This window comes from Ochlerotatus camptorhynchus, unplaced genomic scaffold, assembly GCF_037179485.1.
Source record: "Ochlerotatus camptorhynchus isolate MF236.1 unplaced genomic scaffold, CSIRO-AGI_Acam_v1.1 ptg000374l, whole genome shotgun sequence".
NCBI lineage: Eukaryota > Metazoa > Arthropoda > Insecta > Diptera > Culicidae > Ochlerotatus > Ochlerotatus camptorhynchus.
The window spans coordinates 493,346-520,431 of record NW_027040862.1 but is presented as its reverse complement, the minus strand read 5'-3'; the positions used below and the strand labels follow the sequence as shown (position 1 = coordinate 520,431).

The following is a 27,086-nucleotide window of genomic DNA, read 5'->3' as shown; positions in this document are numbered from 1 at the left end:
TTGCATTTCTTCTGCTTCATCTCACGTGGGGCCGACTCCGGTGGTGATCCTACGGATTCTACGGATAGCTCGATTGGAAGGGACATAAATAAACCTTGGTTCGGCTGCAGTTCAGCTCGGCAGGGGAACGACGGTGGAAAATTTATTCGATTTGGTCGTGGCTAAGACACTCGGAGAGCAGCAAAGCCTCGGAGGATTAATGGATCGACGCGTGGTGGTGAAGGGGGTCGGTTCGTTTGCAAGACAAATTTGCGCTAAATTGGAATGCCCGTCGCAGTTGTCTGTGCTCCGGGGAAGTACCTGTCCGGGGATTGCTGCGAATCAGTTGTTGAGTCCGTTTCTATTTTCGATCAAATCCTAAAGCAGCTGATTAATCACCAAAACTTGCAGGTTTTCTCCAATCAAACTCTCAATTCCAGACTACTACTTCCAGCGATCGAAACCCCCGCCCCAAGCACACTTGACAGCAACATAAATAATAATTTCGATTTCCTCTGTTTCTTATCCCTTTCTCATCTGTAGGCCCTGTACGCCCCGATCCAGCCGTTGAGTGCCCTCTGGAAAAACCCCTACCCCGGCGAATATCACCTCTGTCGACAGGTGTCACCGACAAAAGCAGGCCAAGTGGGTTCGAACTCGTAATTTGCCTGCCAAGACGACGACGCTCGCCAAGCAAAGCAAATCCGACGGCTGAATGGACGTGAAACAAAGGAAAGCAGTGCAAAGAAGAGTTTAAGATTCTTCGAGTGTGGGTGTGTTAAATTCAGTTGCTTTTTCAAGCGGGCGGTTGGAGATAGTGTATAGTGTCGGAGGAAAAGTGCGAAAAAGTACTACTCTATTCTTTTAACGTCATCCGGAGTTGGGATCCGTGTTTTTCGTTGAGGGTTGAGGGTGAAGCACAGTGCAGGCAGGTGAAAATCGAAGCGAGTTGGTTTTCTGCCGGCGAGGAAAACAGAAACCATAGCAGAGCGAGCACGGAGAGGAGGCGTCCCGTCGACGACGGCGATTGTTGATTAAATTTAAGGTGAGTTCTGTCCTGAGGACCATTCGTACTAATTTGAGAGCATCATTACGACCGTTCTGGGTGTATGTGGTGGGTTGGGGGGAGGGGTAGGCAGGCTGGGATGTTCTTTTTTGCCTGTGCTATTTCCACGAAGGTCTGCTTTGGTTTCGGTGGAGCGAAGATTGGAAGTTGTGGTCGAATGGGGAGTCGTTTCGTCGTAAGTCAGGATGGAAGATTGAAGAGGGGGTTGTTTTGGGATTATTTTTTTTTGTCAGTGCGATGAACGTGAGATGTAAGCGATAATGGATGTTTTATCGCTCTTTGAAGTGTTTCGGGAGTATGCTTTTGATGGTTCAGCAACGCATGGTATGTTAACTTTTGAGTTTTTGGTATTTGTGAGGGTCCTTGGGTTGGGTGGCCAATTATATTAAGAGTGGAATATAACGTACGGATCAACTTCAGGGCAAACCATGATATAATACGTTTTTTTTTTCTGGGCTACCTCGAAGGTGTCCTCAAGTTAATTTCCATTCCTTCAACTCGATATCTGTATAAGTTAATGATCCCTCCAATATTGAGTTGATGAGAGTAGACTGCATTTCCTGTTTGTGATTTATAGTGGATTGTCACAGAGCACTAAATGGCTTTTCAGTCTCGATAAAATCAAAATACAGCTATTATATTTTTCGTATCTTTTGAGAACGAAAAATAAAATAGGAGTATTTTGATTTTGTCGAAACTGAAAAGCCATTCACAACACACATCAATTCCCAGTCGAACCGTACTGAACACAGAGGACTAAGACATTTGCAGTCAGTTTATGCTTTCTTGAGATTTGTTCACACAATTGACATCAAATAGATCTCAGTAGATATAAAATCTATCTCAACCCATGCATCCAAGCGTTTTCACCCATAATCTGTTAGATATTTCCACATGAGAATTCTATGAGCAAATCGAAGTTTGTGTTCCTAGTTCTAATCACTGCAAAATTACCACGTAGCTTTGATTTTCACCGTACCCCCACTGTATGGTCAAGCTCGCTCTGTCAGGTTTACATTGTACGTAAAGACAAGCTTGGCAAACGATGGCTTAGATCAGTGGGTTCAGATCGACAAGCATCAAACAGTGCTCAGTGGTGCATTGTTTAAGCTCATCGAATCCTTATTTGTGGTATTCTTTGTTTATGGTGAGAAAGATACTCGCAGCTAATGGAATTTTCCCTAGCACCTTGATGGATTATCTGATTTGTTTCAAATTGAAAACCACTAGTGCAAGCCTGCCCAACCTTTCTAAACGTGCTTTTTCAAATGGCTTCCTGTTTCTTCTTCCTCGCATTTCAAGCTTATTGCCTATTAGCTCATTGTGTACTCTCAACTAAGTGTTCTAGATGCACTTCCACAGTAATTAATTGAGAGCGTTCGATGCCTGTACCATTTTTGCATTAGTATTATTGTGTGGGAAGTAATTCCTAGACCGGACCGGGGATCGAACCCAGCCATTTCCAGCATGGTCTTGCTTTGTAGCTGCGCCTTGAACCGACTGAGCTAAGGCAGGCCTTGGTTCCTGATCAGAAGTAAATAACTCCGCTCATTCGGCGGAGCAAAGAATTAGATGAAGCTGTTAAGGTGCTATGCACTATAAAAATCTCAAAATAAAATCGATCATAAACTTTAAATATGCTTCCTTTGGAAGTTCTACATTTTCAAATATAGTTTTTCCCCTTAGAAAACTCAATACAGTGTTTTACCGATTTTTTCAGCTCCCGATTTAGTCTACCCCGGATTTTGTCTACCCCCTGCCGATTTTGCTGAACTGTTTGGTTTTAAAGCATGAATTCATAAGCATTTCGCTCCAAATGACACTTAATTGTTTTGTCACAACGGTAACGGAGTAACCCAAATAAACCTCAACCATTGTGATACTGCACAGCTGTTGAGGCAGTCGACAACGGAAACAAAGAGCGATGTTGCGATCATTGCGGAACCGTATTGAGTCCCTCCCGATAACGGTAACTAAGTGGCTGATAGAGTTATGGGCAGTTACCCCATTCCAGAAGAAGGTTTCGTATTCACGGAATCTTCAAATGCAGTTGCTACGCACCACCTAGATGGACGATAGAGCAGTTCCACGATGCTAGATGGACTTAGCTGATCGAACGAAGATCCGTAGTCATCGTAGGAGACTTCAATGCTTGGGCAGTTGACTGCGGAAGCAGATGTTCCAATGCAAGATAGCACAGTCTGCTGGAAGCTCTGGCAAAGCTTTAGGTTATGCTGTCCAACGAAGGCACCAGCAGCACTTTTCGCAAAGATGGCCGGGAATCCATTATCGACGTCACTTTCTGCAGTCCATCGCTGGTGGTAAACATGAATTGGACAGTGTGCGAAGGTTATACCCATTACGACCATCAGGCGATCCGATATGGCATTGACAGTACGGAGGACGATAACTTGCGACCTGAAGTGGAAGACGAAGACTTTTGACAAGGATCTTTTCATTGAAGAACTCCATGTGGACAGGGGCCCCGCGGATATAAACGCAGACGAGCAGACAGCAACGTTAGTGAGAGTATGTAAGATGACCATGCCGAGGAAACTGGAGCCAGATAACAGACGGCGTCCAGCTTACTGGTAACACGAGGCGCTTAGCAGTTCAGAGAGCAATAACAGAAGCAGACAGAGAGGAATGTAGAGGAATCTGCCGACTGGCCCGGGGCCGCACATAAACGAGCAATAAAGCAGAGCAATTCAAACTGTTTCTAGGAGCTGTGTCGAGACGCTGATGCCAACCTCTGGGACTACGATTACCATGTCGTGATGGCAAATATCAGAGGTCAAATGATGTGCGCTGAAATGTGCCCAGAGAAGCTGAAAGTCGTCGTGGAAGGACTTTTCCCGAGGCTCGACCCAACGACCTGGCCACCTACACCATACAGAGAGGGAGAGGGAGATAACATCGAAGTCACTAACGAGGAACTCGTAGCAGTGACGCAAGGAAGGAATGTGAAGAAAGCTCCCGGTCTGCATGGAATCGCCAACGTGGCGTTGAAAGCGGCGATCCAGGCATCCTCAGACATGCGCCGCAGAAATGTCTGGACGAGGGTCACTTTCCTGTCAAATGGAAGATACAGAAGTTAGTGTTGCTGCCGAAGCCAGTAAAACCGCCGGGGAATTCAGCAGCGTAACTCTTGGAGAGGATCATCCTAAATAGACTGACGAAACGCACGGATTGTCGGAGAGGCAGTTCTGATTCCGAAAAGGGATGCACTTTGGACAGTGGTCGAGAGAGCCGAGAAGGCGTCCAAACAGAACCGGGCATTAGATCTATATTCATAACCGATCGACGCCAAGAATGCGTTGCACAACGCCAGCTGGGAGGCCATCGTCGAAGCGCTGCATAGAGTTACGTCCAGAACCGAGTCCCTGTCTACGAGACATCGATTAGCTTCATGGTGGGAGTTCCCCAAGGCTCCATCCTCGGTCCAATGCTCTGCAACGTGATGTACAGCGGCGTGCTAACGCTGAAGCTTCCCAAAGGAGTTGAGACGTTGTCTTGATGGTAACAGGCAAGACACTGGAAGATATGGAAATGTTGGCGACCGAGGCAATCGACATGATTGGAAACTTGATGCAAGGAGCAAAGCTGCAGATAGCCCACAACAAAACGCTATTGGTCAGTAACTTTACAGCAGTGCAGCGGACAGATATCACCGTTGGGGATAATTCCATAGGCTGCGGCCAGATTAAACACGACACGCGACGTGACGCGACCAATTCAAAAGAAGCTTATTATTTATTTTTATTTCTTGTGTCGACCATAGCTTCGAAGCGCGTGTTGAAATACGTCTAGGAGTGATTGATGGTCAACGACCGCCTAACTTCAATAGCCACGTCGAATACTATTTCGAGAAGGCGACGAAGGCCATCCCAAGCAGCAGCCAGAGACGGCTCCTGGCTAGTGTATCTACGTCGATACTGAGATATGAAGGTCCAACCTGGGTTGCAGCACTGGAAACCAAGCAGAGTTTAAGGAAACTGAACAGTACGCAAATAGATTAGCCTTTTTGAGGCGTTTATCAGTAAGCCCAATAATAGTTAATCTTGATTTCGAAATCATTTTGAAGGTTAAAATATTGAAAAAAATAAATCCCGATTTAATCAGCTTCGCGTTTTTGTCAGCCTAAAATTTCAGATGGGGCTGACAAAATTGGGAAAGTACTAGTTGAATTTTCTGAAATCTTAAATCGCGTTTATCTCCGTAAATATAGCCTTTATCACAATCTTAGGGGGTTTTCAATAATAAAAATTTACAAATTTAATTTTTTCCTAGAAAGCTCAAAGTAATGATTGTTTTGGTTTTTTAATTGTTCAAGTCTTAAATCGCGTTTATCTTCCTATATGCCATCATGGCTTCGTTTAAGCATCGGTGGTGAACATCAGAGTTACAGAGTTAGAGCTCTGACTGCTGAGAACCGGATCAATCTACATTCGCTCGAAACAGATTACAGCGATTGCCGGACTGCTGCATGCCGTACCCAAGCAACATTGCAAGTTTTATCGAGGTTTTAAAGCATTCTACAAGTCTAAATCATGGTCTACAGAACCTTCATAAAATCACAATTGTTACTTGGGTAACTACATCGGACGAATGGATCTGACCGCGAAGCAAGACCCGCCATCCTTTTGGTCGTTTATACCTAGCCGTAAGCAATCCAATCGTATTCCTGCCGAGGTGACTCTCGAGAATTCCTCTACTGATTCACCACATGAGCTAGCTAATCTTTTTTCTGAATTCTTCGACAAAGTGCACAGTACAACATCACCGACATTCTCTCCTGGCAGTGTTAGGACCTGCCCTGCATACAATCTGAACTGTCCACCTCTAGTTGTGAGCCAGAACGAAATATTTTTAGCTTTGCAAAAGTTAGACGTTTCGAAAGGGCCTGGCACTGACAACATACCGTCGTTGTTTTTAAGAGAATGTGCTGGTTCAATGCTGACGCTGCTGCAACAGGTCAACAATCCTCGATCAAACCGATCTTCAAAGCTGATAATAACCATGCTGTTGAAAATTACAGAGGTGTTTCGATTTTATGTTGTCTAGCTTAAGTGTTCGAACAATTGGTTCACAACGCTCTGTATGTCGCCTCCCGACCGCTAATATTGGACTTTCAACATGGACTTGTTAAGAAGCAATCTACGACGACGAACTTGATGACCTACGTAAGTTTCCTGTCTTCAGAAATCGAGAATCGGCACCAAGTTGATGCCATATATTTCGATTTCTCGAAGGCGTTTGACAAGGTTCCTCATGACCTCGCAATTGACAAATTCAAGCATCTGGGCTTTCCTAATTGGATCACCGAATGGCTGCGCTCTTACCTTACCGGACGGAGGGCATTCGTCAAATTAAACGGATTTTTCCATCACGTCAGGTGTCCCACAAGGAAGCATTCCGGGACCACTGATTTTTATATTGTTCGTGAATGATTTGTGCTTTCGGCTGAAATCGAGCCTACTGCTTTACGCTGACGATCTAAACATATACAAAGTGATATCAACGCATCTCGACTGCTGTGCTCTTCAGGCCGATGTTGACGAGCTTCTGCTATGCTGCTGTGAGAATGGAATGGAACTTAACATCAAAAAGTGCAAAGTCATTTCGTTTACTCGCCGACAAACCCGAACAGAGTTTGAAAACTCCATCAGCTCAGAGGATTTAGAAGGTGTTCAAGCAATACGTGACCTAGGATCACTGTGGACGGTAAACGGTTCAACGAGTATGTCAGCATAACTACCGCAAAGGCCTTTGCGGCCCTGGGATTTATTCGTCGTAATTCAAGTGGCTTCACCGATATATATGCTCTCAAGGCACTGTACTGTTCAATTGTTCGCAGAATCATTGAATATGCTGTTAGTGTATGGTCGCCATATCATGCACAGCAGATCATCAGAATGGAAAGGGTTCAACGTAGCTTTATATGGCATGCTCTTCGACAACTTCCGTGGAATGATCCAGTAAATCTTCCTGACTATACAAGCCGTTGCAGACTTATAGACATGGAAACTCTAGCTCACAGACGCACTCAACTTCAGAGGTTATTTGTATTCGATCTTGTCAATGGTTACCTGGATTGCCCTTCACTGCTGCACTTGCATGCACCTTCTCGACAGCTCGTGAACGAAACAGTTATCGCTCAGCTTCTGAGACGTGTAGACGTTTTTTCCACTACGTTTATCAGAGACTCAGGCATTTTTGACAATTGTCCTTGTGTCGCCGGGCCACGTGTTTCCGCGATGAGACGAGAAAACACGTTTCGAATTGATTATTCGAATCTCCCTCTGAAGTAGAGATGGGCGATCCGCTCCTGAGCTGTTCTAAAGATCCGATTCACTAAAGTGAGCTGATGACCCGCGGTTCATTTTTTAGGAACCGCAGCTCATCAGCTCACTGATATCACAAGTCTAAACCATTCAATCCGTCACTTATAGCGGAGATTTTCAAAAAAGTACTAATTACTACACTTACGCATTGAACAGCCACCGCGTAAACCAAGATGCGAACGTAATACAACATGTGCCTACTGATCAATAGCATCAACGGTAAAAGTAAACATCCAACCGGCTGTATGGGAGAGAGAGACATATGTGCCTGTGTTACACGATGTTAAATTTCTACTGGTATTTTTCAATGCATTTACTTACCCCGCTCTTAAAGTTGATGTTATTCCTCCAGCATATGTGCTCGCAGCTCTCCTCCCATCATTCTCATGGGGAGCGGAAGATCCGCACAAACGCGAATACCGTGTAGCTTTCTCATTCCAATCTAATAATTCCTAATAATCGAAACATTATTGATTTAGTTTTGCATATGTTTACATAGTTTAACTGGTGTTTCGCGACAAATCGGCTTGATATTCAACCTTACAACTCAGCTCCGGATCCGAATCATCGACCGGAATGAATCACTGGGATCTGTTTAGGATGACAGCTCTCGGGCCCGTCCAGCTCTTCGAATCTTTTTTCTCTTTATTCTTCACGATTCAGTTCCCGATTCGGATCTGAACTGATGATCTGAAGCTGAATCCAAAAACAGTGAGAGCAATTCTGCTGGAAGATTAACATCAGCAATCACATCGGTATACGGTGGTTGTTCAGTTGTTGTGTAAGTGTCGTTTTCAATAGAAAAGTTGAGCCATGTTGTAAGCTACGGATATATTGGCTTAGACTACTTGTACGATTTTATGTAGTTTTAAGTCTCTATAAATAGCTCTATCAGCGGCGCCGGTGGTGTATTGGTAAGCGTGATTACCCCAGCAGGCCTGGGTTCAATCTCAGTTGGCGCCGCCGGGATGTTCTGAGGCATAACAAGGAAAGTAAAGCCGTTGGTCCCCGGTTCATGAGTTGATGGGTCGATAGGTAGGGTCCAGGTGTGGGAACTCCCTCCCTGGCGTCGGTAGCATTGGTGCTCAGCACGAAAAACAAGATCGACGGAAAACAAATCAATGAAAAAAAGCTCTATTGGTTTAGGTTCACCAAAACCACTTATTCCTTTTCCAATTTTGAATTTGTGTCAAAATTTCTATAATGTCAATGTGAGCTGATGAGCTGTTCAAAATGATCGGTTCCCCTTAGTGAGCTGGACGGGTCTGATCCACTCAGCCAGACGAGCTGTTTTGCCCACCTCAACTTTGAAGCCATCGGTCTGAAGAGGGAAGATGCGAAGAGACTACAGTGCCATAGAGGTGAATCATGCGCGTTCGTCAAGGTCGCTGACCTAGCTTTGGCCCAACAAGTGGTCGATGAACACGACGAAAAGCACGAAGTGGAGTACAGTGGAAAAAAATACAAGCTCCGTATTACCATGGAAGATGGAAGAGTCGAAGTGCGTGTGTCGCAAGAGAGGATTGTTGAGTTCCTCCGTCGGTATGGCGAAGTGCTTTCGATCCGGGAGCTTATGTTTGGCGAAGGTCACGAGAACGGTAGCGTGCCGCTTGGAATCTGGTCTGTTCGCATGGTGGTAGAACGGAATATAAAGTCGTGGGCTACTATCGACGGAATGAAGGCATACATTGCCTACAAGAGACAATTGCAGCTGTGCCGTCACTGTCTCGAGCTGACACACACGGGTATTTCGTGTGTACAAAACAAAAAGTTGCTGGTCCAGAAGAGCTACGCTAATGTGGCAAAGCAAACGGGACCAACAACTGTGAAAACCATCGACCCCGAAGCCACCAAGAAATAAACCAGCCGGCCCGAAGCCTGCTGCGCCACCACCGGTAGCCTCGGAAACTTTTCCCGAATTGCCACCGTCGTTGAAAGTGAGAACGAATTGTTCGGCCAGAAAACTCACACCAGCCAACTCACCACGCCAACAGCGATGGTAGTACTTAAGCATTTGGATTATCATTCTATGCCCCTCCTTTTTTCTGTATTTAGCTGATGTAGGTGAATGAATAGAAACAAAATGCTACGATGTCCACGCTGCAGCGAACAACTTCGAGGTCAATCCGTCCAACGTGCAACGCGGAATGATTCGGCTTGTGTTGCTAGGGACCAACTTTCTGATGGCTGTGTTAGGGGTGAGCACCTTGCGGTCGAAGAAAATGTATGGAAAATTTGAATATTTCCATATTTCTTCATTGTTAACTATTTAAATATTTAACAATTACAATGTGTGACATACCACACAAATCTTATAAAACTGCCGAATCGATCGACACACAAATCATCAAAATCCCTTGATTATTGCTCAAGTTATTAGCATTTAAAGTCTGACCATTTTCGTTGCATTTCCCGGAAGACGTAGTCCTACGTCAAAGAATTATACAACACCGTGGTGGAATCAGACTACAAAAAAAAATGACGTCGATGAGGACAGTACAGGCGGCTCATTGACTCCATCAGAATTTGAAAGTTTCAGTGGAGATCCATCGCCATGCTTTGGTTTGGACTCTGATCTTGAAACTAACCAAAAAAGAAAAAAAAAACTGACTGACTTCGTAGCCACACCTACTCAACATGACTTCAAAAAATGACGACAAGCGCACAAGACATTACAGTGAAATAAAAAAGAAAACTGCAAACAGGTAATTATAACAAATGTTAACCAAACAACTATGAAAAATGTAAGAATTAATTAATTAATTTATTTTATATATTCCATTTACATTTATATGATTTATCACATATTTATGGTCGTAAACTACTAAACACATTTGAGCACAATACGAGCCTAAAAGCTGCAGTGGCACCATAGCTCGATTCGTCTGCTAGTATTGTATATCGCATGGAGATCCCAACTGAGATACAAGACTATTAAGACTGCAGTTAGTCAACTGGCAAAAACACAAAAGATTACTTATTACCTTTGTTACTAGCGTAACATAGGTATTAGAATCGATTTTCACACGTCTTGCCGTTTGTGACCGATAGCCATCCACACAAGCTATCTCACCTATATAAAATATTCCCAATCGATAGAACTTGGCTCGATCTGACTGGACAGTTTAATTGTGACATCGTAGAATCAAATTGAACATGAAAAATCGACCCGGCAAGATGAAATTTTCTGATGTCTGTATGTGCGTCTGTGGACGCGGTTCATCTAGGTAAACTGATGGCTTATCCGATCAATATGATTGATATCTCGAATTTTTGACGTAGGATTACGTCTGTGATTTCTATATGGGGGAACACTTTGTGAAAACCACAAATGGAACATGTAACAAAATTATGAAAGATTTTGAATGCTAATAGCTCAGCTGCCCCTGGACGAATTTTAATAATTTTATCACCAATCGAACAGAAATATTTGTACGCATCGATAGCATTGCTTTCGATTGTTGATTTTCAACAATACAATAGTTTAAAAGTGGTAAATGTCAAGCATTGTCCAATGTACAAATAAAAAGTGATAATTTTATCACTATTTTCATGAAATAAACGTTCTTCCCTAACCCAGTCGTCATAATCGAGTACCACTTGGTTGCACATCATTCTGCTTTAACCTGAAAAGATATTAAAGATCGCTGCTGTCTAGCCTCAACTCATTTACGCGGCATCTCGGACGGCGTGGTGAGCAGGCAGCAATAGCAACAGTATGAAGGTGGTGGCAGGTTGGGTAGTCCACTATTCTACCTAACAAGCAACAATGACTGGTCGTGGCTAGGATTGGACAATCTTCCGAGAAAGATCAATCTTGACGGATCGATCTTATATTTAGCTCTAGAATCGATCCACTGATTAAATCGTTACCAAAGAATCGATCTTTGGTAGATCGATCTTATGTTTTTTTTAATTGACCTTTCTGACGTTTATAACTTGCACACGTACGTAATCCCATTTTCAAGTGCTTAGTTTGCTATCCTCACTTTCGCTCTAGCCAAAAATGTTGGTTTGTTATTACAATCCTCACTTTCGGACCATCAATACTCTTGCATATAGAATGGACTATACGCTTTTTAAGTTAGTACCTCAAGAAATTCTTTCCTGAGGGCCCACGAGGGAGGTAACAGAAACCTTCAAATATTGCTGTATTCGAAAATATCGGAAACGCAAATAGTGACGTCATTGTAGGGAGCCATCTGGTTCACCGTGGCGGTGCCAAACGTATCTCCGGTCTGATCTACGAGGTGTACTGAAGGTGTTCCTGGCAAATGTGATCCGTGATGCTACACTGAACACGCCAAGCGTAAGCGGCCATGGATTTCGCCACACTTTGAAGCGACAGAGACGCACTCTGTACGATTTCGGAGGTTAAACCATCGCCAACTTTGGCAACGAAACAGCCCTCTTCAGGGCCAACAAGCTTATTACAGTAAAGAGTTGGAATAGAATTTATCTGTGCCTGTTTGTCCATATTCAGAACCCAACGCCCCTAACGACCACACAAAAAAGCTCTCCAGAGTTGAAATCTTGTAACCAAACTTGAAAGCAGCGGTGCAAGTGATTTTGATCGATTCTCTTCATCTTTCGTTAATAACTCGTTAATTGCCTTTTACTTTCAAGGCATTGACATTGGCAAACTACGCCAAAGGATAGTGTCACTACTTGATAGCAAACTACTCATGATGGGAGGAGTCTGTGTAGCTTACCGGCGTGTGCAAAAAGAAAGGCAATCAAAACTTCATTATGTGATTGTCTCTCAAACACAGACATCATATTGAAATACCATCGGGATTATGCATTGTAGCATTATCTTTAAATTCCAATTGGTACAGTAAGTGCTTCAGTGTTTACAATTCGCGTTGGATAGAGTCAATATTCGAATTTAAACAAGTGTTTATTGAGAAATTCTATACAAATCTTCAAAATGTCTCAACACATGGCTGCTAAATATCTCCGCGATTATCGGAAGCGCGTGAGAGACCGGGTAGCAGGGAAACCTGCGAAACAGACGCGGACAATGCGGTCGTGCTTTGGACACAACCTATAACTTTTTCAAGTATGAGCTTGAGCTTGAGCTTGAGCTTGAGCTTGATTGACCGCCCACGGTTGCTACTCTGTTATTGCCAGATCAGCTGTAATTACACAGAGAACCAATAGACGATTCTTGGGACTAGCAATCATCCTCAATGTATAAAAACTGGTGATCTCAAATTAGGCAATACCAGCGCCGGCCGCGCCCAAACACAGGTCAAGAAAGGAATTGGTAGGAACGTGTTGACGTGACACTCGCTTTGATGGAAGTCGAGAACACCTCTGCACTTCCACGAGATATCACTAGGATGTTGGATAAGAGGGTTGGGTTTGCAGCAGGGTTCGTTTTGGTAAACGATAAGCTGAATTGATGTCCTAACGATCATATAACGCGAAGGAACGTTCTTCTGCTCAGTAAGCAAAAACGTTTGCCACTAGGCAGACGAGCACCTTTTTAATCATCGAGTTGCTGTTATTACCATGTAGTTATGTTAACAAATAAAACGATTGACGAATCTTTAATGTGGATGGGCTTGAGATTAGACTCATGATGTTCTGCTCAGTAAGCAAAACCGGTTGTTCTAAGGCCATCGAGCCCCTCAAACCGTTGCTCAAGTTGTTGTCCCATAACTTTTTCAAGTATTATCACAGATAGTATATATGTCGATGTTATATTCAATTGTGCAATGTAGCACTGCATTGCATTCAAAATATTTAGTCAAATTTATTTTAACCTCAATCATTGTGTATTTTTCCCGTAAAAGCAATCCAGTTTCCTTTAATTTTATCTCAGTCGTTTGATTTGATGAGCCGTTTTCGTGCTATGGTTTTTTGAAAATTATCGAATAAGCCTTTCTGACAAATGTAATTTCATTGAATTCAAAGTTTATTTTAAAAAGGAAATCCAATAAAGGCACTGGCTAACAAATTTTATATCATTTTCTTGAGAATTTTTTTCAAGTGTGGGTTTTTAAAATGACTTACGATTTTCATCGAACGTGGAAAAAACCATCTGATTTCATGACTATCTTTATCACTAAACTATCACAATGAGAAGCTATAGGATCAGAGATATTATTTGAATATACATGATTGACATTGTATTGCAAATAAGATGCGTTGCACCAGCATCCTTTCTGAAGGAGTTGCAAATTCCCACAGCAGAAAAAAAACATCAATCTTGTTGGCGCCATAAAAAGTGCGTGAGACAATCAGTACTTCGTCAGCAAGAAGCATTCCGTAACGTGACGCTTCCTTCTTCGTCCATAATCGAATTGACGGGAGGGACTTCTCCGCATTATCTTGTTTACCGCCTATTTCTGCAGTACTGCACTTGCTTCTTTACGGTCACCGGGCCAATGGCAAATCACCCTCAGTGACCAGGAAACGTGTCCTGGCTGACAAACGAGCGTGACGTGCATGTTTCGACTTCATCAAGACGTCCTACACTGGAAGTAGATTGTATATATGTGCAGCGAAAAAAAAAAACATGAATTGATTGGATTCTGAGCAAATTCCATTTCCCGATGAAGACCATCTTCTCCGACCCGAACGTAAGGTTGGAACTCTCGAAAAGCAGTTGAAGTTTATTCCTCCCCAAGTCCCTTTTAAATCCTACGAAAGTACAAAACAGCCCGGCGAGTGCCATCCATCACAATGGCAAGTGCTTAACACCCCTCCATGTAGCTCCATTAAAATTAACCATTCCTGAAGCAGATGTTCGGAATTGCACTCTTGTTGCTTTTTAAAATTCAAAACACATGGCCGTACACCTCTTTTTTCCGTCCTTCGTTGGAGTCGGCTGCCGGAGCTGCTGAGCAGGAAATCAAAATTAAATACCCAACGCACCACTTTATTATACTTCTCGAGTCCCTTCTTCAGATCTGGTGGAGTTTGAACTGGCGAAATGGCAGATTCCTCGGCAGGAGGGCCCACTCATTAACATAAATGAAGCATTAAAAGCGCTGTTAATTACACACAAAACAAATGCTTTTCCATTTCATTGCTCGATTTCTGGCTGGCTGGTGGTGGTCCACGATCCACTTTCCACGGAGTTCTCCGGCTGAGGATTGGGTTGAGGAAAACTTTCTCCTTTTCCTTATGATCTTGACGGCGAGAAGCCTTTTGTTTGAGTCGAATTGAAAGCGGCAGAGGAAGCTACTTTTGCTTCGATGGAATTCGTGGTGAGAATTGGAAGACATTAAACCAACGGCTTTCTCCGTCGTTCGGAGTTGAAATGCCAGTTGGTTTAAACAGCTCTGAACTTTGGAGAATTACTGCTTCAATTACGGATTCATGAAAGCACTCTCGGAATCAAAATTTAATTTACCATTCCGTCTGCAGCATGGGGAGTGCACTTTCTTCGATGTGGAGTTCAAAATCCTCCTTCGCAGTCGTCTGGGAAGAGGTTGGAAGAGTGACTGTCGCCGTTCGTCCTAGTTTCGGAGTCTGAGCCATCGAGCCATTTTTTCTTCCCAGGAAATGCATCATGTGTCTGATGGGTTCGGGGAAGTGCGGGTGTCCTCCTCGTCGTCTATATTGGCATTGCTGCATCAAGTTTCACTTACGGTGTGTTTGGAGTGCAGTTGTTCGGTGTTTTATGTGTATTTTAGACTTTATTCTTTTCTGTTCTGGTGCGGAGAAAGCGACGGATGCCATTACCGAATGCTCACGCAAACATTCCGTTTCCGTTGGAAAGTTGAAAGGGTGGTGACACTTAGCCGTGGGAATTGTAGACGGATTAGGGCAGGAGACGCTTCGCATACATCCATTTCGATCGTCTGCTTCGGTTTCCCTGGTTCTTCAGTGCGTTTGACAAGACACTGGATATGGTTTTTGATGAAGGTGCTGTTCGTTGAACAACAGAATTTACAACTTCTCTGAATGCACAAGTATTAGTGTTCCAAGTATAAGTGCAGTAAGCCGTGTGAAACTGAAATTCGTTCAGTTGGCTGACTATGTTCAGTTTTATGCAGTGTTGGAAATAAGATTGGGCGATCTTGGATCAATATTTGGGAGATCGATCATTTTGATCTCGATTTTAGATTGTTTGGATCGATTCTTTGTTTATTAAAAAATTTTAAAAATCGATCTTTCCGATAGATCTTCAACGAAACTACCAAATCAAACCTAAATTTAATGAAAATGCCCTCAAAATCATCTTCAGCATAGTCGCTCCCAATGGTGTATAAAATAGGGCTGAGAATGTGATTTTGATATGCTGACTCTTTCATTATTACGCATTATGACAGTTAGGTTGACAACAGAATAACTTTCATTCATTTCGCATAAAAAGATGTTTTATGGGATAATGTAATCATAAGATGTTATGATCATGTTTATATTTTGTATTTGTAAGTAGTAAGAAGAGTTTGTATAGTTTGTGTATCACACATAAAACCTGACAATTTCGCTTTATGAGAGTCGCAATAGGCGATTTTGCCATATTCTCAGAAAATCGCTGATTGTGACTCTTTGAAAGCAAAATTTATGCGAACAACATATTCCTTATAATCTCTTATTTTAACCTACAAATACAAAATATCGTATATTATTTGTATATTGTATAAATCCGGTCACTTATAAAGCTGTATTATAGCTGCCTACTATGCTATAAAATGCACGTTAATTTTATCATAGTGTTTTAGTATCGATCTGAATCACACATACTAGTTATCTTGCAACGTAGACGTGATATTCAATTAAAATTGAAATGTCCGAGTTAACTGACGGTACGGTATTCGATGAATTACGATAATGCAACATTATGAAGAAAAGATCGATCCTGCAAAGATCGATTCTTTTGTACCGATTAAATCGATGGATCGAGTCTAGTACAGTTAATAAAATCCGATCTTCCAAGATCGATCTTTTATTAAAGATCGCCCAATCCTAGTTGAAAATATATCAAAAAATCAATTCTCACCAAAGCACAAGATCACGCTTGATTTTCGTAGACAAAAATCAACAAGCAAACATCTGTGGTTGATTTTGCAAGCTGTGATATCGCAGCACAGAATATCAGGTTAACAAAATTCACCAGCTGAAAATCTCACCAAACAGTGGTGAGATTGAGTTTTATGATTTTTGCTTTACACCCGAACGCAACCGAAGCTTCCATAACGGCTGACAGCAGTCACTTCGTTGAAGAGAAAAAAAGAGATAGCATTATTCTACCTTCTCTTTCTAAGAAAACGAGGTGCAAAGGAATTATTTTTGCGTCGATTCAACTCTCAGCTTCAACTTTACGCGATGTGAATAGTCTCAGAATATCAAAGGAGCTTTTAAAATCAATATCAAGCAAGACATTTTGATCCAATATCACATCTGATATTGAGAGCGTATGAGAAGCGAACTCCACACGGTAAGAAATATTGTCAATACTTACAAGTATTGACCATATAATTAATGATGTGAATACATAAATATTGTCAATATCGATGTATTCCCGTCAATATACAATGTATTGACAATACGATTATAGTCAATAAAAATTGTCGTGTGAGGTCAAGGGATAACACACACAGTACATTGTGCAGAAATTAGATTCGGCACAGCTTGGGCACATCCACCGGCACACCTTCGGCACAATCTCGTAGGCATAAGATTGTTGTAAATAAAATGGGAGCACGGCTGGACAACTGTCATTGAAGTTGTTCACAACATTACGTGCTGTTTGACTATATGTTCCGGAACATCCTCTAATTGAATATACCAGAGGAACTCAGACCAGCAGTTCACTTATAGATCTAAATACGAAAGAACCTAGAGTGGGCTTAAGAGAAAGAGGCAGTTAATCAGACCCCATTAGTACCCTTAATTCAAATAGCACTGCAATTCACACAAAACAAACTAAAGAAGTCTATTCATCATCCTTTATAGTCGGTCTCCAACAATGCTCAACACCGGTTCTAACTCTTTCCGGCCGCTCATAGACCAATGCTTTTTACATCACGAAAGGCTAGGTTTCTGGTTTGCCTATGAGGGCATTATAAAACACTAAAACACAGAACTTTTATTACCCTATGAACACAAAACACTAAAACATTCAAAGTGTTAGAAATACCGGGTTGCCGGGATGGGTTATTTACAAACAATCGCAGCTTGCTCTATGATCGGCACAATAGGCACACCTGCAGCACACTTGTTGCACACTGACAAAAAAGATGACCCAAGATTGGTGTGTGGAGTGACCTACCTCTTGGTTTCAACAAATGCATGATCCATTCATGCCTTTTCCAAATATCCAAATATCCAAATATTCGAATCCGATGTGTTTGATATTCACTCTCGATCATAAGTTTAAGGACACCCAAAAAAAAAATTACAAATTTATTATGTCCATACCTCTGTCATGTTACGTCCAATTTTTGTTCTCTTTAGGTCATTTGAAAGGTATTGAATGGAACTTTCCTCGTAGGCAAATTGTTCAATATAATATTCAAATTTTGTGTGCTTAAAGTTCACCCAAAGCTACAATATTTTTCAAAATTTGCTCTGAAGAATTGTGACTGATTTTCTCAGAATTGGGTTGGCCAAATTTTGAAATAAAAGCAGTAGTAGAACACTTATGCTTTACCATTCAAACCATTCAAATAACCTTTGGGGATCGAAAATTGAACGTGAAATGAGAGATCATTGAACAAAACATATTTGCATGGTTTTTTGGGGGTGTCCTTAAACTTATGATCGGTAGTGTGCCATCGGGAGTTCCACAAGGGATCCACTTAGGACCTCTTATTTTCCTTTTATTTCTTAACGACGTGTGTGACCACTTAAGTTCCTGTAAGTTGTTATATGCTGATGATTTGAAAATCTACCGTGTGATCAAATCGGCCCTAGATTGTTTTGCTCTACAAACTGACATCGAGCGGTTAACATCGTGGGGTCAGATGAACGGAACGGATTCCTTCACCCGTAGTCACTCGCCGATCGGATTTGATTATTCGATGAATCAATTTCCGCTTGAACGAGTTGATTCTATTAAAGATCTTGGACTCATATTAAGTAGCAAACTTATATTCAACGAGTACACATCTATGTCAATTGCAAAGATCAATTCCTTGCTTGGATTCCACTGTATTGCTCCTTGGTTTGTAGCGTTCTTGAATTTGGAGTACAACTCTGGGCTCCATATCATGCTGTGCACATATCGCGCATCGAAAGAATCCAGAAACGATTCCAAATCTTCCTGCAGAGACTATTTATTTTAAACATGATTAGTTATCATATTGAATGCAGTAGTGGGCTCCGCGATATCAACTTCCACGCTTCAGTACGTCGTCTGCGTAATACGTACCTTCAGTTTTTAAGAATTGAATTAAGTACCGATAATTCAGTCCAATGCAAAGGGTAGGGCTCTCCGCACACCAATCTTAGGTCAACATTTTTCTCAGTGTGCCATAGGTGTGCCGGAAGTGCAGATCATAGAACAAGCCGGGATTTTTTAAAAATACGAATATTATGTTATATTTGGCAACCCGGTATTTCTGACAGCTTGAATGTTTTGGTTTGCAATCGCAATGGCTCCGAAAATTTCGAATATCGTGCTCGATAAGGATTCCTTCTACCGACGAATAAAACGCATCTACGCCAACTGGAAGGAACCAGAGTTTTCCCATGGTGATTCACTGCAGAAGGTGGATTGCATTCTGACAGCGCTCGCCATAGACGAGGAAACCATCTACAGCAAATCCACCACGAAAAGTCCATATTTTTCCTGACCAGCAAGAAGATCGAGAGGGGCGGTGAGGAGGGCATTCCGTCCGTGAAGCTGTTGGTTCGGGATAAGAACGACTGGAGGCGATCAAGAGATTTAACGATGGCAAAACGTTGGGCGTCTTCTCCAAGGACAACTTCGCGGGTGAATCATGTGAATCGTGGCGAGCCTTCGTCAAGGACAAGAGCTTCGACACGGTGGACAACAGCTTCCCAATTGGGCACATCATGTGCTCCAAGGAGGACTCCGAGGATATCACCATCAAGAAGGCCTGCCTGGTGACGGTAGACGTATTCAACAAGTACCTCATGGATCACATCATGGTGATAATCGATGCTGATAAGAAAGTAAAACATGCCAAACTGTCGGAGGGTTTCGAGCAGACTCTGACGGACAAAATGTACGTCTCCGGTATGGATGGCAACTATTTGGACATGTGCTACCCGCTAATTATCCAATCGGGTGGCAATTAGAGCTTGAAGTTCAGTGCATTCAACGACAAGCACTATCTCAAGTTCGGATCGATCATCGGTGTTCTGTGTGCGCGATACAAGTCCTACTGCTCCAATGTCGTCCGAACGTTGCTGGTCAATCCGACGGAAACGATTCAGAAGCACTGCACCTTTTTGCTAAATCTGAAAGAGGAACTGCTGAAGGTGATGATTCCGGGCAAGAAGCTCTCAGAGGTTTTCGACGTCGGAATGGATTATGCCAAGAAGGAGGATCCAAGCTAAGACGTTGTAAGTTAATTAGGTGATTGTGCCGTGAAAAGTAGTTCAGCCTTGTAAGGATCTTACTTTTCAGCAGCAAATCACCAACACTCGGTCAATTGGTCATCTACCAAACCTAACTCACTTGAACAATACGAAAACCATTTATTCCACATATCCGAAAATAAAACTACTGTTTTTATTTAATTCTAATTTAAACAGAAATCTTACTTCAAATTTACATACGTCGCATCGGTGGTAAGACCACAGTTGTTACCCTTCACCGCTATCAAAGCATATCCATCGTTGCCCCAATAGTTGAACCACTTCTTCTTCTTCTTCGCATTTCAAGCTTATTGCATATCGCATATTAGCTTATTGCGTGCTCTCATCTTAGTGTTCTAGATGCACTTCCACAGTTATTAATTGATAGCTTTCGATGCCTGTACCATTTTTTTTTATTATTAATTTATTTGATAAGGCTCAACCGAATTAACTTTACAGAGCCGAGGATTCTTGTTCACTATACAATACATCTTAAAACTATAGTCAAAAGGTACAACACAATAAACATTTTATCTTCCGCTATCCAATAAGCCTCCTCTACCAGAACGGGAGCCGCTTCCAGTGGTTTACTTGTATGGCCGATTCGCCAACGAGGGTCAGAGCGCTTCCATTGTAGCAATGGACGCAAAACGTGGTCAGCACTCACACATTCATCACGAAACGGCTGCTTTGCAAAGTCAACGACGCATCGACTGAAAGAACTGCTGATGAAGAACAATGAGGAGGACCACACAATGGTTGCTGCCGAGTAAACAGACGATCGCGTGACACACATTGAGAGTGGTCTGCTTCTGACTGTACCATTTTTGCATCGGTATAATTGTGTGGAAAGTCCAATCATACTTCTATGCCCAGGGAAGTCGAGAAATTTTCCAACCGGACCTAGACCGGACCGGGAATTGAACCCAGCAACCTCCAGCATGGTCTTGCTTTGTAGCTGCGCCTTTACCGACTGAGCTAAGGGAGGCCCCAAATAGTTGGACCAGGAGTTCTTGATTAGCCAGTAATCTTCTCCTTTGAGTATCCAATCGTCACCAGTGCAAGATCCAATCCATCCAAATTGTTCTTGCATTCCGGTTCGTAGTACACTTAATTTGCCTAGTAGCTGTAGTAGTAGCCTACATTTTGAACTTAAATGTGAGCAGAGAAGTGAATTGCTGGTCTGAGTTTCTCTAGTATATAGTGATTGCTAAAGTGTGATTGTGTCAGTGACTTGTTTTCATCAGGAAAATTTTCCGCTATGAATTTTGTTTTTTTCCCGAGGGGGGCGACACATCTTAACCTTTAGTCTAGATGCCCAGCAAATCTCACACTAGCGAATCAATCTTCGAACAATCTTCTTTCATTTCTCGCATCTACTTGCATCGCGCATCATCTTTTTGCAGAATCGTCATCAATCTTCTTTCTATCTACTCAGCGTGCTCGCAGCTAGCCACAGTAAAACACAATCTTTTCTGCATCATAGATAGAGTCGTCCTCCTCGGTTTTTCCTTATGAAAACATTTTACGCATATGTACGTATACGTGACGCAGTGTACGTACGATAAACGTCAGCAATCTCTATTCAATTAGAGTGTGTTCCTGAAATACACAGTCCAACAGCAAATAATGCTGTGAACAACTTCAATGACAGCTGTCCAACAGTGCTCCCATTTTATTTAATGAACAACACAATGCCTACGAGATTGTGCCGAAGGTGTGCCGATGAATGTACACAAGCTGTGCCGAATCTTTATTCGGCACACTGTGCTGAGTGACTAACCTCTTGGTCTAATGCCAAAGATGGTGATTATAAATAAACCTGCCGTGTGAAATATCAAACTTTATTTATTGATAGGCCATGACCACACTAGCCGGCTCGGACATGTTCCGTTGCCTCCGGGTAGTTGCCAAATGAAATGTTCCGGGGCCCCTAGGCAAGAGGCCAATAATAGAAAAGAACCAAAACCCGTCGTACGACATATCAATCTTCCTGATTTTACAAAAAATCGGCCGACAATGGCCTTATTAACAGTTCATGGTCACACTAACCCTCCCGGGCATGTTATGGTGTCCCAGGAACCAGGGTGGCCAGACCTTCCGATTAATCGGTAATCCTACCGATTCACAGACAAAACGTTAAAAACTACCTACCACTTTACCTACCGAGAATCACAGATTTTTAGTAATCTTGAAAAATGTTCAATACCTATCTGTTCTTTGACTAAATGTTTTAGTATTACTTCTACGTGAAGTCAACGATTTACATAGTTGAAGATGCTAATTTCAAATAACAGACTGTAGCACGCTATGTCTGAAGACACTTTTTTTTGCAACTTTCATGTACCTCAGTTTATTCATCACAGGAAGTTAGAATGGATCCTAACGACCAAATCAGTGATGGTTTTAAAATATTTCATCTTGGGTTTTTTGAGAAAAACTATTTTAAATATACTTAGTCGTTTATGAAAGCGTATATGGACTACTGACGATACAAAACTGTTACAGATCGAAACAAATACAGCTGAATATGATTGTTGGAGATAAAAGTATAAAAAATACTTCGTTTTGGCACCGTAAGATATCGTAACTTGGTCAGGATCTCAAAATGTTTAAAATGATAAAATAATTATACAATGGTTTATTCTCTAAATTTACTATAATTATCAGTTCCATCTGTTTCATCCATTCTTATAAATGCTTAAATCTAAAGAGAATGATAAATAACATGGAGCTGTCAAGATAAGGAGATTACTTCAAATGAGCACTACTATACGATACCACCGCTTTCATCAGATACGACTGAAATTATTTTCCACTGCTTTATAGATACTCCATGTTTGCTTGACAATTGCTGCAGCAGCCACAGAATTTGATGCGTTATTGGGATCATTATTGGCCGCGTTGCCTTTCGTCATAGCTGATTTGAGACCGGGCTAGATAGTTTGACGGTCGGTATGTATCATGCGTATGTAACATAACAAAAATATAGTGTAAAGCTATGTATATACTGACCTTATTAACACTCGGATTAAGATCTTTCTTAAAGCTGAGTAAATCTTCGTGAGAAAGTAAATTTAAGCCCACTGGTCGTCCAGCAACGTTTGAAAAACTTATCACGGCTAGTTTTTTACATGCTATCTCTCTAATGCTTTTGGCAACAAAGTAATCCTTACTTTCATCTGCCAACTCGGAGCGATTCTGAAGTTTCCGGTTTTCACTACATGCATGACGTTCCCCAGGTTCTTCTGCGTCAGAAATGATTTCAAGGGGTAGGTCACTCAGCCCATATTGTTGAGATTAGATTCGGCACAGCTTGGGCACATCTATCGGCACACCTTCGGCACAATCTAGTAGGCATTGGATTGTTTTTAATAAATTGGGAGCACTGACGGACAACTGTCATTGAAGTTGTTCACAACATTACGTGCTGTTTACTGAATATTCAAGAAATTCATCTAATTGAATATACCAGAGGAACTCAGACCAGCAGTTCACTTCTCGGTTCACTTATAGATCTAAATACGAAATGTAGGTTCTAGACTGGGCTCAAGAGAAAGAGGCAGTTAATCAGTACCCATTAGTACCCTTAATTCAAACAATGCCGTAACTCACACAAAACAAACTACAGAAGTCATATTCATCATCCTCTTCTATAGTCGGTCTCCAACAACGTTCCCAACCCCGGTTCCAACTCTTGCCGACCGCTGATAGACCGTTGCTTTTCACATCACGAAAAACTATGTTTCTAGTCTGCCTTTGAGCGCATTTAAAACCCTTAAACACAAGACTTTTATTATCTTATGAACACAAAACACCACAATTTCACACACCCGCCTCTTTCCGCGGGTCATCATCAATTCGAATTATCCTTGCGATTTCAAACCAAAACATTCAAGGCGTCAGAAATACCGGGTTGCCAGGATGGGTATTTTACAAACAACCGCAGCTTACTCTATGACCGGCACAATCAGCACACCTGCGGCACACTTGCAAAAAAGATGACCCAAGATTGGTGTGCGAAGTGACCTACCCCTTGCATTATTTACACATTTTTATGAATTTGTTTATTTTATGTGTTACTTTTTTTCTTATACATATCTACACACTCGCACAATTCGACAGTCAACATGGTTTGAACGTCTTGTTAACATCTTTTTCTGGATATTTGTGAACCTCAATTTTCATAAACTGATCAATTTGTTTATACTGGTTAACGGCAATGTAACAAGCGTGAGCCGTACTCAGGATATTTTGTAGGTGGCGAACTCTCATTTTTTACGGCCTTCCACCCTGGGGGGAGGTGACTGTCAAATACGAACAATTATCGTCTACCTCGTATAACTGGTTCCAAACGACAACAAAGGCATAAGCAACGATGGTTTGTTGATGTTTGGAACCAAATTCCCATATGGAAAATCAATGAGCGTAAATAGGTGAGGCCCAGTAAATTTGTCGTCTCTTTCGTTCTCCGGCTGATTAAATGGATGAAGTTAGTTTGACGTCACACTCCTTCAACCGTTTAAACAGCGGGAGAACGAAAGAGATAACAAATTCACTGCGCCTTAAATATTTTTATCTCTTTGATGGACTTTCAGTAGGCCGATTTTACAGCACATCCCACCCCTGCTGCCACCCTGCTCATGCCGTTGATCACATTTCATAAAGGAAGCGTAAAAGAGAAAGAGATATCGCAACAAATTCTCACTATCATACCTGTTTTCTAAGACATGGAGTGGGAGTTGTTCCACCAACGACACGATGAGACAGCTTAAAGAAGTTAAATACATTCAAATTCATATCCCTGTTCATTTGGTTTTTCCTTGATTTCGTTGAACTTCGATGAAGTTTATAGAGCTTCTCTGAAGATCGAAACACATCTTTAAAGTTTGAAGAATTTTCCTGAACTGAGATCATTGAACTTCTCTGAAGGTTGTTAAACTTCTCTGATTCTTTTGAGGAACGTTTTTAACCTTCCTAATATTCATTACTGTTCCCTATAGTTCCCAGAATTTCCTAGAAAGTCGCTGAGCCTTCCTGAAAGTTTCCTTAGACAAAATATAGGAACTGCAATGAAGCTCTAGCAATTCTGTAGTAATTAAAGGTGAAGGCTACCTAAACTTACTGGGCAAGAGTAGCTAACATCATGTGAGTTCCATTCTTGTATTATCGGCATTATCTGTTAACCGATTTTCAAACAACTTCGTCATGGGTTCCAAAAATCCAAACTAATTTTCTATCCCTCAGGGTTGTAAATGCCACCTTCGTCACCAGCTGAGTACGGGACACAAACATTTCAGATACCTACTAATTCCTTTATTGAACTCCGATAAAAATCTTTCAACGAACGTCGCTACTAAAATGGCGTGATTTTATTTTTTTACAGAATCGCTTTTTCGAAAAACAACAAGCGAACTCTCTATTTTCTTCGAGAGATTCAAAAAACACTCGAAACAGGCAGAAAATCAATGCCTACTATGATTACGTGGCTGTCTTGGACTGTCATGCTCGTTTATTTCTCTTTTACTCTTATGAGGGAAGAGAAATTAAACAAGTAGTTGTTTTAGCAACAAATATTAATTGATTTTGCGCAAAGTCGACGTAATCAATACCCATCTTGCTTGAGAGTCAGAGGGAACTCTTTAATGCCATTTGGATTAATTCGATCAATTTTGAACCTGATTTAACTGCATTTGTTCAATCCGAAATAGTTTTGTATCGTCAATAGCCCAATACGTCTTCGTTATCGGCGTTGTAAACTTCAAAACACCTTTTCTCAAAAAACCCAAGATGAAATATTTTCAAACCATCACAGAGTTGATTGATAGGATCAGTACTAACATCCTGTGAAGAAAAAACTGAGGTACATGAATGTTGCAAAAACAGTGCCTTCAGACATAGCGTGTGTAGTGGTAATTTTTATACGATAGATGGAGTAGATGAAAGCATAGAGTTGATAGTTCCGTTAGAGTACGGCAGTGTGAAGATTGCATATAGATATTAGAATAGCGAGCTAGGACAACTTTTAAGGAAGGTACAAATCGGTTTTTTCATCTCTCTTTACCAAACTCCCCTTTGGGGAGAAAAAAACCGATTTGTACACCCAACCGGTGGATGTAAGATTCACTTACAATTATGTGGGATTCATCATCAGAGGATGTAAGTGGAGACCGCATGAACCGAGGATGCGATATACCTAGCTTCGGTCCAATGCAGGAGAATTTCCCCTACCTGTTTTATTATGTTGGTTTTCCTTGGCGGACTTCGGTTCGTGACAAAATGGCCTTACAAGGTTTGTTTACAAAATGGAGTTGAGGCCTTTTCAATTGTTGGTCTTGAAATATTGATTTCGACACATTTAAAGCAGAAGAACTGAAGGAAAGCCCCCCCGCCTCGCAAAGGTTTCAAGTATCGGGAAAGCCTTCTTCAGACGGCCTACCGATAAATACCGATAAAACTTTTGAGAAGCTACCGATAATGAAAAAAATAACCTGGCCGGGTTTTGGATTTTGTTGAGAATTGGCCACTTCCCCGGGGACTCCGGAACATTCTAGTGTGACCGTGGATGGTCAATAAGGTAATTACCGGCCATGTTTTGTAAAATCATGAAGGTTGAAATGTCGCATGACGGGTTTTGCTTCTTGTTGAGAATTGGCCCCTTACCCTAGGGACACCACGACATTTCCGTTGGCATCAGAACATGCCCGGGAGGGCTAGTCTGACCATGGACTATCAAAAAGGTCAGTACCGGAAAAATTTTGTACGACGGGGTCTTCATCAACTTCTTATTTTAATATTTTTAACTAAAGGATCATTTAATTTTACAAATTAAATAATTAGTTATGTCGGAGTCATTTCGGAGATACAATTATAAAGCCTTGTTTTTTGTGCGTTAATAAAGGCATTTTTGTAAAAAAAAAAGATATTTCGGACCCCCCCAACACCGAAATGGTCACCCTAATGGTTGAATAAAAAATTACAAGTCTAATATTGTTTGATAAGGAAGAACTATACAAATTTTCACGGAATTCTGAGACTCGCAATAACTTTTTTCTGTGGAATTTCTGTATAATTATTACAGAACAGTAAAGTCGAATTATTATTATTATTATTATTATTTATTCAATACTAATCTGTAACATAAGACATTCGTCTTTTTATAATTGTTACATATGTTTTTCCACGTA

At 41.6% G+C, this 27,086-nt stretch overlaps 1 long non-coding RNA gene across 1 annotated transcript in view; it reads left to right on the top strand.

Annotated features, from left to right (window-relative positions):
* The first annotated feature begins 527 nt into the window (after window positions 1–527).
* LOC135710288 (uncharacterized) overlaps window positions 528–27,086 on the top strand; it is a 494,016-nt gene continuing 467,457 nt past the window's right edge. The window contains exon 1 of the long non-coding RNA XR_010518405.1: window positions 528–1,024. This is a non-coding gene — a long non-coding RNA (uncharacterized LOC135710288). The remainder of the gene's footprint in view (window positions 1,025–27,086) is intronic.